Genomic DNA, 19,776 nt, shown 5'->3' with positions numbered 1-19,776 from the left:
GAGAGCTCCCTTCTACAATACAAATCCACATTAAGGAGAAGTAAGAAAAGGAAAGCATCCACAGGAAAGCTGAAGGAGCCAAAGCATCCAAGAAAACAAGCTACAATATATATATAATTTTGTTCATACTAGACAAAAACACACAGGTAGAAGAAAAAGCTCTGTGACATTAGCTAGCTAATTCTGTGAAGACAAGTTTCCTAAGACATTTCCAAGACGTTTTCTAAAGATTCAAGAAAACAATTTAAAAATAAGCAAAATATAAATATCAGACTCAAATTCCATATAAAATATAAGTTTACTAAAGAATTGCATGAGAAGTTTGTTAAAAATACATATAGCTGGCTCCTTTCCCAGGGGGTCTTGGCTACCAGTTATTCACTCTAATATCTCCCCTCCCAACACATATCCAAATTATTTCCTTATTCATGCAAATATTCAAGTATTCTCCATCTTAACATCAGCAATAAGCCTCTGACTACACTCTTTATATGTGTTATCTTACTAGTTTAATTCTCAAAAGGCAACATTTTTTCCTACTTTTTTCTATAAATTCATTGCATCCTACTACATTTATAGGATTATATTTACCCTCTTAAAATACGGTTTACTTGTCCAAATATACCTTGATCAGCCTTAATGAAAAAATGTGAAGACAAAGACATTCAAGGTTAAATCTAATTCACTAGATTACATAGTGCATGAAATGTTTTTAAACATATTGGAAGAAGTTAACAGTGACTCTAAATATATGTTTACTAGCAGAGATGGAGTGAAAATATTATTTAAGTAACAGATATAAAAAATACATAACAAAACGCATATCAAAAATAATTAACTTGATATTTTGACTGTAAAGAACATAATCAAACATAAATGGAATAAAGTACCTATGCTTTCAAACTTTCTATGACAAATGGCCTGTCAAACCAACCTCCTAGGTGACAGCTAAAAGCATATCATCACTTTAAAATATTGTATCAAATTTTATAGCTTATATTTTGGAATTCTATAGTTCAGTATGGTTTAGGTAGAGTGATATGATTTGTATGTAATCTGAACATATTAAAACAAAGCACTGGAGGAATGGCAGGTCAATATGCAATTAGGCAAAAAAAATGTATTATGACAGTGTCAAATATAGTTGTTACCTAGGAAATAATCAGGGTAGATGTTAACACCAAATGATGATATGAAGTGATGCTTCCAATACTTAAATTATGCTCTGAACTTGATGAAACTGAGCATGACGATCATTCAAAAAATAACTTACGAACTTGATGCATAAAATTAATTTCTTACTAGTGTGTTTCCTATATTATTATATTCATTTTCATGAATATTCCTAGGATTTCTGCAATTGCCACAAACTAAGAAAAACACAGCTTTTGGAAGACTCTACTTCATGTTGGATTTCTTCTGTTTAAAATATATTTGTAAAATTAATATAATTATATAAAATGTATAGAATCTTGCTGGTATAAACCTTAGGCTGGTAATCTTCATTCATAGCAACTATGAGCATCACCAGTCTTCTCTGAAAACATTAAACACTCAACGTTATAAGAAAATCAGTACCTTTAACTCATGCCATACATTTGACCTCAGTTCAGTTCAGTTCAGTTCAGTCGCTCAGTCGTATCCGACTCTTTGTGACCCCATGAATCGCAGCACGCCAGGCCTCCCTGTGCATCACCAACTCCCGGAGTTCACTCAGACTCAAGTCCATCGAGTCAGTGATGCCATCCAGCCATCTCATCCTCTGTCGTCCCCTTCTCCTACTGTGCCACTAAAATCTCCTGAGTTACAAGCTCCATAAGTATTCTGGAAGTCTGCATAAGAATGAACACCGACATTGTCCAATGTTATCACAGCTGTACTTTAAAAAGTGATGTAAAGGCAATTTTTCAGGTAATATGATCAATATTTACATGCAAATTTGTCCACTTTGACTAATATCTTGACAATATCTGTTAACAATTTGCTTCCTTTTATGTTTATCCTTACTTTTCTATGATTTTCAGTGAAGCATTCAGTTTTTCTCTTATTTTTTTCACTCTTAATTTTATGAACTCAAGGTGGAAAGTTGTATTCAGTTTAATATTCCCTAAATTTAAGTTGAGGTATAACCCATATCAAAAGTTATTTTATTTTCTTCCAATCTGAAAAATGTTGGTTCAATCTCTGTATTTGGTGGGGGGGTTGGAGATTAAGAAGTTAAAAATATAGATCCTGAGTACTTTTTTTTACCTGTACGCCATAGGTTTATTTTTTTCCCGGATTTAAAATGAATCTTTATTCATTAAGATTTTCAAACAGTTTATTAAATATCTTTCCTCCACAACTAAGATTAACACTAAGATTTCTCAGAAAAGCTAAATGAGTTAAATGTGTAGTAAATCCACTGTGTTTGAAATCTGTTCATTGTAAAATCTGAGTCTGCTACATAACTCCTTTCTGTCGTCAGTTACTGCTGTCTGTCCTCCCTTTAGGACTCTAGAACAGAGACCATGAAGTGGCTAATGCAACACAGCAATCACTGTAATCCTCCAAAAGTAGAGTAATTTATTTGATGACATCCTTATTTGGATGATTACTTACTGTTAATTAGCATGTCAACCTTATTTACAAAGCATTCATTTTAAGTGCCAATAAATACTAGGCTAGTGGAAAAAAGTTGAAACAAAGCCCTTTCTTTTGATCCCACAAAGTCACATCCAATAAAGACAAGAGAAGGCACATCTGATTTGTCCCAATCAGTCTCAGAATTATCAAAACTTTTCTTCTGGTAAAGATAAATTTGACTTATTATGGAAAGAAAGTTCTTTGAAATCTGCTGCTTAACTCATTTTCTTTTGAAAAAAAGTAAATTTCAAGGCACCATAGTGCAAGGTAAGTTTTTCATTTATGATTATAGAACATTTATAGACTTCTTGTGCTTCCTCTCTAATTCCAAACTTATTTTGAAGAACAAAAACTATGTTTATAATTTACTTTGCTTAAAGTTAGCCACATACCCTTGAACCACATCAGAATTAGACAATTTGATTCATGGTTGCGCCTTGACGTCTGCACACTGGGATGAAAGCTGAGGACCCACATACATGAAGTTCCAACAAGTTCTAAGCATAAGGACTCTCCCCTTGGGAGCGTTCAGGGCTCTGAGAAAGCAATTCTCCTCCAGGATATGTTTTAAAATATTGTCTGAATAAGTAATTAAAAACAAACAGTGCTGAGCGAAGAGTTCATCTTCTTTAGTTGAATCTGGGAGGTCTGAGTGTTCCTGGAGCCCCCATGGGTACATGTCAGTATTGGCAAATTCCTCGAATGTTGAGTATTCCCTTATGTGTGTGTGGGAGCCAGTGGGAGTTAATCAAAGTTTCATCCAGCTCCACTTCCAGGATACTTCAGTCTGGCATTAGTGAAAGCATAATTGGCAGGGCCCACAGCTTGAGATCAAGGCATAAATACACTTTCCCTGTGAGAAGGGTTGGACGTGGTTTGACTGAATGGGTGAAAATCAAAGTAAGAGGGAGGAGGATCACAAGCCTCTGTATCTGCTAGTGTACATCTGCCTTCAGCTACAAATTCTGGGCATCTGAGGACCAAACATGGTGTCCAAACTTTCAGATGCCATCTGTCTCCTTAGCATCACCTGCTGCAATCTTCTTTCTTGTTCTTTTGTTTGCATTTCATCTGAGTGATTTGTTTTCTTAATTTGTTCGCTTCTGCCTGATAAAATTCAACAACTCACTCACTCTTTTCCACATCTGCACACACTGCCTGTGTGAAGGGTGATATAAACCTAAGATAACCCTGATGTCTTTCATTACTCCATCATTGTTGAAAAAGTCAAAGTCAGTGCCATGTTCTTTAGCAACTGGCATGACTTAATATTTGTCACTCAAGGCACTTTGTACTCATGCTGGCTAACACTGCCTAGATTGGGAATAGCAAAGGATTTCCTTTGATTATATTTTTCGTTTAGTCTGTAAAGAAACTGTTTTAAAGCATAAGAGGCATTGATGGTTGTGGGGATGAAACTGAAGAGGCTGAAAAGAAGATTGGTCTTGGGGAGAAAGCTGGGGAGCTGCTTGTGGAAAAACTCCTCTCTGAGTGTTTCTGCTGCATGTTCTGCCAGAATCTGTACCTATCAGTAAATTTCTTCATCTGATATTTAAGGATATCATGCAAACTGTCTTCATTAACTTTGCTCTTGCCTAGTGATAAAAACCAAAAAGTTCTGAAGCAGGTTAATGGTCTCAGTTACTTGTGGAAATTCTGTATTGTTGATCTGTAAGTTACCAGTGCTAAAGCTTTCATCTTGTCTTACCTGGTCCAGCAAAAATCCTTTCTTGAATCAGTTCATTTCAGTCCCTCAGTCATCTCTGACTCTTTGTGACCCCATGGACTACAGCACACCAGACTTCCCTGCCCACCACCAACTCCCAGAGCTTGTTCAAACTCATGCCCATTGAGTCAGTGATGCCATCCAACCATCTCATCCTCTGTCATCCCATTCTCCCTCCACCTTCAATCTTTCCCAGCATGAGGGTGTTTTCCAATAAGTCAGTTCTTTGCATCAGGTGGCCAAAGCATTGGAATTTCAGCTTCAGCTTCAGTCCTTCCAATGAATAATCAGGGCTGATTTCCTTTAGGATTAACAGGTTGAAACTCCTTGCTGTCCAAGGGACTTTTGAGAGTCTTCTCCAACACCACAGTTCTAAAGCATCAATTCTTCAGCACTCAGCGTTCTTTATAGTCCAACTCTTACATCTATACATGGCTACATGGACCTCTATCGGCAAAGTAATATCTCAGCTTTTTAATATGCTGTCTAGGTTTGGTCATAGCTTTTCTTCCAAGGAGCAAGCATCTTTTAATTTCATGGCTGCAGTCACCATCTACAGTGATTTTGGAGCCCCCAAAAATGAAGTCAGTCACTGTTTCCATTGTTTCCCCATCTATTTGTCATGAAGTGATGAGACTGGGTGCCATGATCTTAGTTTTTGAATGTTGAGTTTTAAGCCAACTTTTTCACTCTCCTCCTTCACTTTCATCAAGTGGTTCTTTAGTTCTTCTTCGCTTTCTGCCATAAGGGTGGTATTATCTGCATACCTGAGGTTACTGGTATTTCTCCCGGCAATCTTGATTCCAGCTTGTGCTTCATGCAACCCAGCATTTTGCATGATGTACTCTGCATGTAAGTTAAATAAGCAGGGTGACAATATACAGCCTTGACGTACTTCTTTTCCTATTTGGAATCAGTCTGTTGTTTCATGTCCTCAGTTCTGTTACTTCTTGACCTGCATACTGATTTCTCAGGAGGCAGGTAAGATGGTCTGGTATTCCCATCTCTTGAATAATTTTCCACAGTTTGTTGTGATTCACACAATCAAAGTCTTTGGCGTAGTCAATAAAGCAGAAGTAGATGATTTTCTGGAACTCTCCTGCTTTTTCGATTATCCAACGGATGTTGGCAATTGGATCTCTGGTTCCTCTGCCTTTTCTAAATCCAGCTTGAACATTTAGAATTTCACAGTTCACATACTGTTGAAGCCTGAGCATTAGTTTGCTGGCATGTGAGATGAGTGTAATTGTGCAGTAGTTTGAATTGTGAACTAGTTTGGCATTTCTTTTCTTTGGGGTTGGAATGAAAACTGACCTTTACCAGTCCTGTGGCCACTGCTGAGTTTTCCAAATTTGCTGACATATTGAGTGCAGCACTTTCACAGCATCACCTTTTAGGATTTGAAATAGCTCAATTGGAATTCCATCACCTCTACTAGCTTTGTTCATAGTGATGCTTCTTAAGGCCCACTTAACTTCACATATCAGGATGTCTGGCTATAGGTGACTGATCTATACCTTCCTTGAATGGTCCATTTCCAGAAATAGTGACCTTCCTTTAATGGTTCCTAACAAATCCTACTTATGCTGTCATGTCCATGATGGAGATCAATTTGATTATGGAAAGAAAGGACAACAGGAAGCAAATGAGAGTCTGCCTAGCCTAGACTGGTGCTTGGGGCCCCAGGTTATGATGAAGGCAGACCTCAGAGAAGGCACTGACCTAGGGACCTCAATGTGAGCCTTGGAGCAGTCCCCAAGGGTGTTTATATGTAGAGTTCAGAAAAATCCATTTTATATTTTCAGTATATGTTATCAACTCAATTTAAGATCCTTCAGATTTTTATAGAGGTTTTAAACCAATCAAATTTGTTATTCTAATTGTTATTTAGATGTTATCTTCTATAATCCTATTTTATGCCCTTACTTTACTTTTCTTCTTAATTACCTAATTACTTATTTTGCAATATATTACAAGTTTTGAAATGCTAGGATATTCTTTTTCCATTCTGCCTTCAAAAAAAGAAGAGTTGAACATTTTTATAGCTTCTTGCTTCTCCCTTACCTTCTAACTCTTCCAACATATCTGTATTTTATCTTGAAGTTAATGTCCATTAATTGTCACTTGTTTTTCTTTTGTATCCTACTCTGATCCAGCAGTTATACCAGTTAAGATTTCAGTACTAGTTCTCTTTTGATTTTGATGTTCTGTATTCTAATTTATTCTTATTAGTCTTTCTCCTATCTTAATGATGTGGTATAATTAAGCCTAATTGTTTCTTCTCAAAAACAATAGCAACATTTAGTGGATATTCCATTATTGGTACAAAACAGTACCTATAACTTTGAAAAATCAATCATTTAACTCTTTATGTTCATCAGTGATTCCATGAGTCTTTGAATTTCTGAAGACATATGTAGGAATACCCTATACAGTATATTTTTATATGTAAGACTGAAGGATGATCAATTTAGATAAAACAAGAATTTGTTTTGAGTGAACAAAATACTAAAAAATATATAAGAAGAAAAAAGACATTATTGTTGAGCTCAAAGTGTGGAATTCCACATTTAAAAGTGTAGATTACATCTCCCAGTGTTTTATTCAGGAGAGGATATTTAAATAAATTGTGAAATCCATATTTGTTTTTTATGTTATTTCATTGTGTTTAGCATTGAAAATTAAAGTTAAAATTGTTAATGTCTTTCAGTAGTAGCTTATATTTGTACATTTTACTTTGAACATACAAGGTCTTTTTAAAATTTCTCTTAGTTCCCAATATTGAAAATTTATTTCTTCTAGCTCTAGGTTTTTTAATTTTATTTATTACATCTTTGCTTATTTACTAATCCTTCTTTGTTCTGTGTTTTTCTCTGTGGACTTCTCTTACTTACACAGTATATTTTTATTCTCCATTTCCTAGTGGAATAAAATTGCCCCAATCTGTTTTCTATTTCAGGCCAATTCTATGACACTATGTTAAATGTTCTCAATGCTTGTTTAATTTTTACACAGAAATTATTTCCACCTTTCTTGAATCATTGTTAAGATCCAGCTTCAGTTTACTAGTCATTGATATGAGTTGTTTTTATAAAACTTTCTAGGAATTCATATGAAAGACCCTCTTTAAGCATTCATATTACCTTTAAATTTTGTGATTTTTATTTTTCTTTGATGTTATAGAATATTTTGTTTGCTTATTTGTTTTAAAGTGAGAACTGAATTTTAAAAATTAATGCTATCTATTAATTATTAACACTCTCTATTAATCTTCTGGGATACAGAACTTGAAACAGACATAAAAGTTCCAATGTTTGTAACCGGAAAGTGGACCAGCTTAAGAAGTTCCCTTTACTTGCCTTCAAAACTCAAATATTTTCAGAAACACATTTGTCTTAAAACAACAACAACAACAACACAACTCTAGATTTCCTGTTGGCAATTTAACATGCCAAGCTAGGGATAAATGAATGAACAAAAATGTACTTATATAAATGGTTACTGCAAGCCATATGTTAGAATATAGTTAGTAGCACTCTTTCTAATAGCTCAAGCTAGTAAACCAAACAAGTAGCAAAAGCAAATTTTCAAGAACAAAATGAATAGATAAATTGCAGTATATCCACAAAATGTGATGTTAAACAACAGTGCTAATGAATAAACTGCTAACAATGCCAGTACTCACACACATAATACTGAGTGAAAGAATCCAGCCACAAAACCAAAGCTCATCTATGGTGAAGAGAAGTGGGCTAGTGTTACCTTCAGTGAGGGAACTTGTGACTGGGAGGGAGCAAAAGGCCCCACTTGGGAACTGGGAAGGTTTTTTTTTATTGCTCTGGAAAGGTGTTATATGAACATGTTCACTATGTGAAAACTTATTGAGAAATGTAATTTATGCAACTGCATATGTGATTTATGCAGTTGTTTGTGTGCTTGTTATACTCAATAGCTTATCTTAAAAATGTGTGGAATATAGGGGTAACAGATTGTGTCTGTATCTGCCATACATGAGTAATTAATCACCTGCATTATCTCTAACAGATACATTGTCTAACGATAGCAGGCATCATATGCCATTAAACAAGAATAAGTGTTATGCCATAAATGAATGAAAAGAGGCTGAAATAATTTTCATGAGAAAACAGAAATGGCTTCATACAGGAATTGTCAATGTAGAGGATTGATTAGGAGCATCGAGAGACAAAGTGAAAGGAAATCAGTTAAGGAACTACTATAAAACTACAAGGATCATATCTTAAGAGTTAAGGGTATTGTGCCTTGAGCAGTTAGGTGATTTTTAAATATTTGCTAAACGTGAACAACATTAGACTGAATGCTGTCTTTGACAATAAACTGAATTACCATATGGAGGAAAGAAAGCACAAGCTTTTCTCATTATTCATACGAATTATCTTTTGGGAAAATTCTGACCATGAGCATGGGTTTTTGAAATTTTGATTCTCATTAAACAAAAACACATTGAACAAACTTTTGTTTATATGGTCATTAGTGTGTTGGAAATATGGAAACTAATAAACATCAAAAAAGTGACAAAGCAATTGCAAATTACACATTATAAAGACTTCCAACTCAGTGAACTCATTGATTTATCTTTGCACTTGTTCTTTTTTCTTTATTTAAAAAGTGTAAAACAATATTCTGGAAATGCAGATGTAAGAAAATATAAGAAGAAAAAATTGCATATACCCAAGTGGAGACATTACTTTGTCAACAAAGGTCCGTCCAGTCAAAGCTATGTCTTTTCCACTAGTCATGGATGTGAGGCTTGGACTATAAAGCAAGCTGAGTATTGAAGACTGATGCTTTTGTACTGTGGTGTTGGAGAAGACTCTTGAGAGTCCCTTAGACTGCAAGGAGATTCAATCAGTTCATCCTAAAGGAGATCAGTCTTGAGTGTTCATTGGAAGGACTGATGTGGAAGCTGAAACTCCAATACTTTGGACACCCGATGTGAATAGCTGACTCATTTGAAAAGACCCTAATGCTTGGAAGGATTGAGGACAGGAGAAGGGGATGACAGAGGATGAGATGGTTGGATGGCATCACCAACTCAATGGACATGAGTTTGGGTAAACTCCGGGAGCTGGTGATGGACAGGGAGGCCTGGCATGCTACAGTTCACGGGGTCACAAAGAGTCGGACACGACTGAGTGACTGAACTGAACTGAACTGAACTGGACTGAAGGTGACTTCCCTACCATGGATTAAATGTACCCACTCATCCACTGAGACAGTATCTGTTGTAGAGGGTCTAATTTCACTTTCAGCAGGATTATTCAAAGAACAAACAGAGAAACTCAGCAAGTCTACTAAATGTGGACTTCATCAATCAGCTAGCAAACACAACCACGTCTAAAACAAGTCAATGATTATTTCTATTGGGTCAGAAAGCAGAAAATCAAATATGTAGCAGCTCTGGATTTCTTCAAGAATGGCAAATTGTCTGAGGTCAACAAAACTTTCTGCAAATGTTGCTTCTCCTTGCAAAAGATCTTATCAGTTTCACAACTGCAGACATCCCTGTCATTTTTAATGAATTTGGAAAATGATGTCACTTACAACACTGAACTGTGAAATATAAATGAGAAAGGAAGCAGATGTAGACTCAAAAGAAGAAAAATAACTTGAAAAAAAAAAAACTCCAAATTTATTCTTAGCTCATGTAGAGGTGATGATGACAAATAAGAAACCATAGAAAGTAAATAGAGGAGACCAGTGGGGGTAAGACTGAATGAAGAGAGACAGGAATTGCATCAGAAAGCCATGCCACCTCCTCTCCCACCCCATTCCCCCTCTTGCCTCATACTTTCCTGGCTTGGCACTTCCTACAAATATGTAACTGATTGGAAAACTCCTTGAAGAAGAACTGTGGGGGAAAAAAACCTCTGTTCACTTACCCACAGTGGACAACCTGGTTAAATAAGCTTGCTTTACTGCAATCTCCACTTGAAAGTAAGTAAAATCAAGTGAGGAGTATATGAAAATATAAGCTTTATAAATGTGGGAAGGAAAGATCAGTACATGCATATAAAGTAAAAGAAATTTCTAAAGCCTCATCATATGTGCAGATTATAACAAAACTGATCATTTCTAGATATTTTAAGTCAAGTCAGTACCAGATCACTGGCATTCCATAAACCAGAACAGAACTCTGACCTGGTGGCATCAATCATCCAACTAAGTCATGCAGAGCAGCTTACAGACCACACTTCAGTTTGTCGCTCATAGTATAATTCTCACTGTAGCCTTTCTGCCCATACAAAGCAAAGATTTTAGAGCAGAAAACTTTCATGTCAATAAAGTAATTTTTTTTTTGATTGGTTCATTCTTAGGCTCCTGTACTGAGCTAGATTAATAAAAAAGCCTCATGAACAGAACTGAGACAGACATGCCCAGATTTTTGTGTTTTATGCTTTGTTTTGTTTTGGGTTGGGGAATCTATCTTTTCTCAACTCCTAGTACCCAGTATAGGCAAAGGGGGCAAGTCCTCAGGATAAAGGGTATGGGAGGCAATACCTTGTTTATGCAGTTACTCTGTGGCCTTAGGCAAGTCATTCCCCCTCCTCACAACTTTATTGCACCCTTGTAGAGTGTGGTTGGTAATAATACCTCTTTCTGGGATTGTTTCAAAAATGTAATTAGATAATGCCTATGAAAGCACTTTGGGAACTCTAAAGTGCTCTGCAAATATAAAGGATAAAAGATTGGAAAGCAGCCTCTGGGTGGCTCCTTCTCAAATATGCCCAGATATTAACATTTTAGTGGTGAAAAAGGAGTGCTAATATTTCTCATTGGCACTTTTGTACTGCAGAAGTAAGTAATCTAAGTAGAAGGAATATATTTTTCCGTGAGACTCAATAAAGCTATTTTCATTTTAATTGGAAATTTGTGACACATAAATATTTTTATTTTCCCTGAATTGACCCTGTTGGAAAAAAAAAATCCAAGCATTGCTCACCACTTGTCTAATGGAAAAATCCAAAAGTCAAAGGAACCCTGTCCTTATCCTGCCATCAAAACCTTGAGTGTGACCTTGGACAAATTACTATTCTTCACATCAATCAGTTCTGTGCAACAAATATTTATACAGCCCCAAAAGTATGCCAAGTTCTGGGCTAAGCTTGAAGAGCAAAGAAAAGAGCAGAAGACATCATCCTTTACATCTAAGAAGTTTAAAATTTAATAATTTTTTTCATCTTCCAAACAGAAAGGGTCTCTCAGATGTGTTACGAGGATAAAAGGATTGGGTGAGAGAGTGCTTGGCAAAATTGGAAAGTGATACATATGCAAAGTGGTATTATCACTAGACATGAAACCATCAGTGGCATGAAAATGGTTAAAGAATACTTAAGGGATTAATGTTTATAGAGTTTCTGTTCCATATAAAGAGATCTACCTATATTATTTCATCCACACAACAAACTGGTTAGATAAACAGTAATAACTGCTTTTGACTAGTGGAAAAATTGAGATTCATTGGTTAAAATCACTTAGCTAATGAATTAGAGCTACTATACAAACCAAGGTCAGTCTCATGCAAAAAGTTACAAAAACAGTTGATGCAGATTGTGCATTGCTTCAGAAATCCACACACATTTTGACTGGAAAAGGAATTGCCCAAACTTAACAAGCAGCAATAATCAGCTGTAGAAATGGCTAAGAAGATATTTTTTTCAACTTATTTTTTTAATGTATTTGAAGAAAAGGAACAAATGAACTGTAAGTTAATTTCACTAACAATATATCAACGTAAAGGAATCAAAAAATGGTATCACTGTTTTCTTAACTCCCTAGACACAAGTCATGCCTAGAATAATTTTTGTCTAAAAGCAAAACTAATGTTGTTTTCTGAATCCTTAAGTAGCTAGAATGTATGGCAAGACTGTACATTTCAGCACTCATAAGGTTAAAAGAATTATTTAGAGAGGACTTCGTGAAATAATTTCTGTAATGCTTTCTCTGTGGATTAGCATACCAAGCAAAACACAAAAGGTAGCTTAATGCTTAGATATATTAAAATCAAGAGCTTAACGTCTAATATCCTCTCTCCAATCAGGTATGGATTTACAAAACATTTTACTATGGTTGTTATTTTTCCTGGCTAAACCTCACAACTAAATCTGCTAGCCTGAAAGATTGCTGAGTTATATTGGTTTGATTTCAAAATTTATCTTCAACCTATATAGCAGAATGAGATAAACTCCGAGGGTATCTAAAAGCTTGAAACTGCTTAGAAACAGCTAAGGGGGTACATGTAAATCAAGCAGTCTGGAATTATAAATATGTAATGACTATTTAGGGATAAAAAAACTTAAATGATTGACTCCCTTGCTGACCTAAATGGCTATGAATTAACATGGTTCCTTCACAGCAGAAAGAGAGCTACTAATATTTATCTAGCATCTACTAAATGCTAGACTCTGTGGTAGATGCTTTTCATACATTATTTCATTTACCTCCCATAAAAACCCTATGAAGCAAGTAATGCTGTCTTTATGTTCAGGCCAGATGATGGAAAACCCTGATGATAGGAATGGGATTTATAATTCAAATAATGATCCAAAATACACAACTAATAAATAGCAGAGTCAAGATTCATCGCCTAGTCTGTCTAGTCACTTCAATATCCTGCATCCCTTTTCATATCAGCTGCTTTAGAAGCTGTCATCTCTTCTCTATTTGCCATGTGCAAATACAAAATCCTTGAAAGGCAACGAAAAGGTAATGAAAAGAATTCCCATTATAGGTTCATTCATTCACTTAACAAATAATTATTAAGTACCTGCTCTCTGTCGAGCCCAGTGATGGGCAACACAGTTGTGAAGAAAACATATATGGGTTTTGTTTGTATGGGGTTTTGTTGTTTAGTCACTAAGTCATGTCTTACTCTTGTGACCCCATGGACTGTAGCTTGCCAGACTCCTCTGTCCCTGGAATTCTCCAGGCAAGAATACTTGAGTGGGTTGCCATTCTCTTCTCCAGGTGATCTTCCCGACCCAAGTATCGAACATGTGTCTCTTGCATTGGCAGGCAGATTCTTTACCACTAAGCTATCAGGGAAGCCCTCATATGAAGTTTAAAGTATGAATTGGTTTACATTTTGAACTCAAGGAGTCTCAAAGTAACTCAGAATTGAAAATAAACTAGACTCCACTTTGTGAACCGGATGGTTCTGGTTTGTCACTCACTGTCTGGTGACTCAGGCTAAACATTAAGTACATTGAGTGCTGCTGTGTCATCTATAAAATAGAGATAATAAAAATTGTAGTATTTACCTCAAGGTGGTATTATGAGGAATATATAACACAATGCATATGAAATCACCATCAACACAGATAGATACATGCATATACCCATATAAGAATTATCATTCAGCTTATTAAGGAAAAGATACACTTTTAGCTTATGAAAAAGTAATTATGCGACATGATGGCAACAATTTCTACCAGACTGCATAGTTTTGCAGCTCCTGCTCATGTAGACATATAGATGATAAATTGGAAAATGAACTGCAGAAAAAAATGATTTTTTAATTATTCTAATTATTTGATATACAGTACCAAGGCAATTTGGAACCTCATAGAGTATAACTTTGGAATTTTTATCTTGTGAATTTAATTTAACTGGTCAACCCAAATGCTTTACCAACATTGGGTGGTGAGAGTGTACCAGGTTAACAGAAATATTTAACACAAAGAGATGCTCATTGTCCAGTGTGCCAGGCACTATGATGGGCACAAGAGATGGTCCATATTCTCAGAGAACTTGCGGTCTACTGAGGGAGACAGAAAATAGCCAGATGCTATTCATCATTGCTGAATGTTAAACAAGGAAGGTTTAAGGCATTACAAAAACACAGTCTAAAGTCATTTAAATCCATTCTGTTGTTGTTGTTACTTAGCCACTCAGTTATGTCCAACTCCTCATGACCCTATGGACTGTAGCCTGCCAGGTTCCTCTGTCCATTGGATTTTTCAAGCAATAATACCAGAGTGGGTTGTCATTTCTTTTTCCAGTGGATCTTCCCAACCCAAGGATTGAACGTGTGCCTCCTGCATTGGCAGGTGAATTCTTTACCAGTGAGCCACCTGGGAAGCCCTAAGCCCTTTTTACCCTGGGCATAAAGACTTCTGAGGATGTGTTGAAGAATGTGAAATTTCTCCTCACAGTAAATATTAGGAGACTTTGATTCTGAGTTGAATTTTGACTTGCAGACAAGCAATAGGATTACAGTCAGACTTGCTCTTGTGAGCCATCTCACTGGTATCTGGGTGAAGAATGAGTTGGTAAAGTTAAGCCAGTAGGCTGATTAGGAGCATGCTGGAATCTCTCAGCTGGAATTTCTGCTGAGTTACCATGACCCAAGACTGATAATAAGTGACTACCATAAAAGTAAATCATAAGCATAATGAATTATTTGCCAGAGAAATGAAATGCTAATTGCAATACAGGAGACTAGGGAGGTGTGGGAAGATCAACTGGAGGAGAAGGACATGGGTTCACAGAACAGCAAAAGTATAGTGAGTCATTTGCCAAAGAAATGAAATACTAATTGAAAAGCTGGAAGTGTACTGAGTAAGGTGAGGAAGACCATAGAAGTGATTAAAGTACTTCCTTTGGCTTAGATTAACTGGACTTCCAGGATTGACTGGAGCAATCTCCCTTGCCCTCACCCCTCCAGGCCTCCCAATTTTCCTTTTTGTCAGGGGCAGAAGTGTGATTGCTCCCCTTTCAGTAAGTGAAATGCAGGCCCCATCTGTGGGATGCTGAAGGCCAGGCTGATACAGCATTTACTTAGTTGGGGGCAAGGGTCTTCTCTGGCTGAGAATTCATTTGTGGCTTTCAGTCCTCTCTTTGTCATCACATTCATAGCACTCAGACTATTTCTTCTCTGCACACATCACTGCTGTAGAGCAAGGTATTTTTTGTCTCCCACAGGAGGGTGGATTTATTCATTTCAGTGGTGTCATAATATTGAACAGCTGGTCATTGTATCTCACTGTCTCCCTTCTCACACACTTCTGCTTTGTCAGCCATAGTCCCATGGTCAAAGGCTGTGAAAACCTGCTATAAAAATGTGTTATAAAAGCAACTACGCTGATGAACAAAACACATAGAGCCTCTGGATATAAGTGAAAAATCCAACAATTCATTTATCTGTCCTTTTCCTAATGGGCTCTTAAAAAAAATTTTATGTTGATATAAAGCCTCACATTTGAATGATCTATCTCATATTTTTATAGTTATAATAATTATTGACCTAACTTAATTTGTGACTTTAAAAGGAGTATATTATTAGATAGCTCAGTTATGCAACCAGAACGTGGAAATTAAATAAACTATTCAGAACTCACAGATAAATGTAATAACTGCTGATACATAACAGCAGAACACATGACTCCAGGATGAATTGCCAACACCCACACCAGGTCTAACCCTGGAGAAGGAAATGGCAACTCACTCCAGTGTTCTTGCCTAGAGAATCCCAAGGACAGAGAAGCCTGGCAGGCTACAGTTCATGGAGTTGCATAGAGTTGAACACAACTGAAGCAATTTAGCATACATTCACACAAGGTCTACAGGCTCTGGTTAGCTGAACTGGCCCTTTGATCAAACTGTAAAGCAGACTGAAAGATGATCTTTGTTCAAAGTCAAAACTCCATGTGTAAGTCTTCCCATTACTATTTTGTATTATCTGTGGACTTTTGATTGATGTTGGAATGATAATAATAATATAGTAGTAATAACAAAAACAATGATAATTGAGCAGTTGTCACATAATGGTTAATATAGAAACAACAATAACAATAAGGAAATAACCACCCACTCCAGTATTCTTGCCTGGGAAATCCCATGGACAGAGGAGTCTGGTGGACTATAGTCGCAAAGAGTCAGACACAACTTAGTGACTAGACAAGAGCAGCAGCAAGATGATTAAATAGGCAGGTTCTGGTTCATGTTTCTAGGTTTAGTGTCATGGCTCCAACACTCTAACACGATGTGTGAGCTCAGGCAAGTTACTTATTCTCTCTGACTTTCGGTCTGTTTCTCTTTTTCTAAATAACTGTCATTCATATGTAAGAAAAAAGTTCTGTTATGGTTACTGAGCAGAAAGATGGGGGGAAAGGATAGTTATGGATTTTGGGATGGGCATGTACACACTTCTGTATTTAAAATGGATAACCAACAAGGAAGGACCTATTGTGTAACACGTGGAACTCTGCTCAATATTATGTGAGCCTGGATGGGAGGGGAGTTTGGGGGAGAATGGATATGTGTATATGTATGGCTGAGTCCCTTCACTGTTCACCTGAAACGATCACAACATTATTAATTGGCTATAGACCAATCCAAATGAAAAGCTAAAAAAAAAAAGAAAGAAAAAAATGTTGGTGGATTATAATAATATCATCTAAATGATATATTTTAAGGATTAAAAAAAATACCTATTAAGTGGTTAGAAAATTATCTGGCACATAGTAAACATTCAATAAATGTTGCCTACAATCATTATTTTTAAAATATGTATATGTATCTATAGTATTATAGTATTAAAGTATTATTCATATTATTGTCATCATTATTGTTACTTCTAGAAGAGCTGACTCATTTGAAAAGGCCCTGATGCTGGGAAAGATTGAAGGTGGGAGGAGAAGGGGATAACAGAGGATGAGATGGTAGGATGGCATCACTGACTCAATGGACATGAGTTTGAGTAAACTCCGGGAGTTGGTGATGGACAGCAAGGCCTGAAGTGCTGCAGTTCATGGAGTTGCAAAGAGTCAGACACAACTGAGTGACCGAATTGAACTTAATCATTATCTGACCTACCTTCTGGCTCACAACAACCTCATGAAGTAGGTGGTAAACATAGCTCTGCAATTACTCAGCTTATTAAGGGACTGAGTCAGGATTTGAATCAGATATGCCCAATATCAAAGTCTATAAGGCTTTGCTTATTAATTTCTTATTGCTTCTATAACAAATTACCAAAAACTTATTATCTAGCGTGGGTCTCACTGAGCTAAAATTAAAGTTTGGCAAGCTTATGTTCGTTTGTGTTTAGGGGAGAACCCATTTCCTTGCTCATTCATGTTGCTGGCAGAACTCAGTTCCTTGTGGTTGCCAGACTGAGGTTTCCATTTCCTTGCTGGTTGTCAGCTAACTATTTCCAGCTTCTAAAGATCAACAAGTCTCTGTCTCATGACATCCCTCCTTCAATGTCAAATTGAACTTCACAGAGCAAAGTCCCTCTCATACCTCAAATTTCTCTTGCCTATTCTTCCAATCACATTTCTCTGACTCCTTTGCTTTCCTCTTTTACTTTTAAGGGCCCTTGTAATCAGATCCACATAGATAATTCAAAGTAGTCTCCTTACCTTAAGGCCATGACCTTAATTTCATCTTCCAAGTCCTTTTTGCCAAGTAGTGTAACCTATTCACATGTTTCAGAGCCTAGGGCATGGGCATCTTCTGTAGGCCATCATTCTATATATTACACTGTGGCACCTCTGATTTGTGTGGGGGACCAGCTGGAGTCAGAGCAGAAAAGCTGCAAGTGATGGAGAAAGAGGAAAATGAGCATTATAAGCAAGAGGATACATTAATCAAACTTTCTAAAAGATAACTCTAATTGCATACTAAGTAAGAGACCAATGGTGAAAGCAAGAGTGTGGGTACAATAGATCAATTTCTTGAGAAACAAATTACAAATTTATTAAAGCAGTAAATAGGGAAAAGCAAAAAAAACTAAAAGAAATTATGGATACATATTAATTTGACAGTATTAATTAATTAATTGGTTGAAAAGAAATGAATTACAAAGAAAGATTATTAAAGTTGAGCAAATAAGATGTGTATACAAGAATATTTCAAGGGACTAACATCACAAATTTATTAATATCTCTTACCAATCAATAATATGAAAACTCCAATTGACATATAGGCAAAGGAAATTAATAAACAGGCAATTCATAATTGAAGAAACATCAGTGTTCAGTCAATATATGGAAACATACACACACACACACACACACACATATATAGAATTACACATCACACTGAGGCAAAGATAAAAATTTGCCCAAGTAAGAATGTTTCCCTGGTGACATAGCCTCTAAATATTTATCTCAGGGAAATAAGCAGAAATATACACCAAAATATGTATAAGGATACACATCAGAGCCTTATTTACTTATAATAGAAAAAAAAAATCAAGAAAAAGGGTACATGCAACTAAAATGTTCCCTTGTGTTTGCAATGAATGTCTTATATAACCACTGTTTAATGTTTTTGGCCAAACATGTGAACATGATTTGTTATAGAAAACAAACAAAATAAAAAACTATTAAAGGTGTTTTGAGAAGAAAATAAAAATCAAGGTATTGGGATTTTCCTATGAATAAAGATTTGAAACGTAATCGGAGCTATCCAAGCCATAGTGAACCCAATAGGAAGCTGCTTTAAAACCTTTTGGAAGAGTTCAAGGTACAAATACAGAACTATTAGGGAAAAATAAACCAGAATTAAAGCTAAAACACAAATGTGAAGCAAGTGTATAAATACATCTGGTTTAATGCAGACTGGAGCAAACACGGAATTTAGAAAGATACTATCATAAGTTGAGTAAGATTTAGTCATCAGTTTTCATTTAATGATTCAGAACTAACCATGATTTTCACTTAACAAGTAAGATTTATGGTACTCTACAAGACTGAAAATATTAGTAATTAATACAAAAGGCTTGGTAAAGAAATATGATCACTCATTCAAAGGCAATTCAATATTGGAAATGAAGCATGATTACTTTATATCTGGCAGAAATTTATAATACTAAATTGACAGTAACATTTAACTATAGGAAGAGAATTTAAATTTCACTCAGATTTCTCACTATGAGTAATGAATAATCAACTCGGGAATAATTGCAGTCATAAAACATCATTATTCATATACTTCACCTCCCAGGGCATCTCTGCACAATATTGACTATGAGAATCCTGAATCAAAAAATGGAGAAATGGTCATTCCCATTGGCATCTGAAAAGGTTTTAATAGTCAATACCAAAAATACACATGATCATAAATGATCAGTCAATAAAGGACAAGAGATATTAACCAAAAATATGTTTCCCTTACTTCAAGATATTTCAGAAAGATTAAATATGAAGGCACTTCCATGTACAAAAACACTAATAATTTGATTACTACTGTCTTCCTTTGAAGAGCATTTCATTTCCCTCATTATTCCTCTTCTTAAAATCCATTCTTTAGAAAATGCTTCAATTCTGTCCAAAAAATTATTTCCAATGATCTTGCCACTTTAATATTGTTCACATGCTACAATTTTATACACCGTGTGTGAATCCCTGTATCCTGTGTTAAATTTACATTTTCAAGAG

The 19,776-nt window shown here is 35.8% G+C and overlaps 1 pseudogene; it reads right to left on the bottom strand.

Moving 5' to 3' along the window:
- Positions 1-3,381: 3,381 nt before the first annotated feature.
- Positions 3,382-19,776, bottom strand: part of LOC138069460 (BRISC complex subunit Abraxas 2-like) — a 114,842-nt pseudogene continuing 98,447 nt past the window's right edge.

The sequence above is a fragment of the Capricornis sumatraensis genome, chromosome 2 (genome assembly GCF_032405125.1).
Source record: "Capricornis sumatraensis isolate serow.1 chromosome 2, serow.2, whole genome shotgun sequence".
Classification (NCBI taxonomy): domain Eukaryota; kingdom Metazoa; phylum Chordata; class Mammalia; order Artiodactyla; family Bovidae; genus Capricornis; species Capricornis sumatraensis.
Note: the sequence above shows the minus strand (reverse complement) of the source record. Positions and strands in the feature narration are given on the sequence as shown.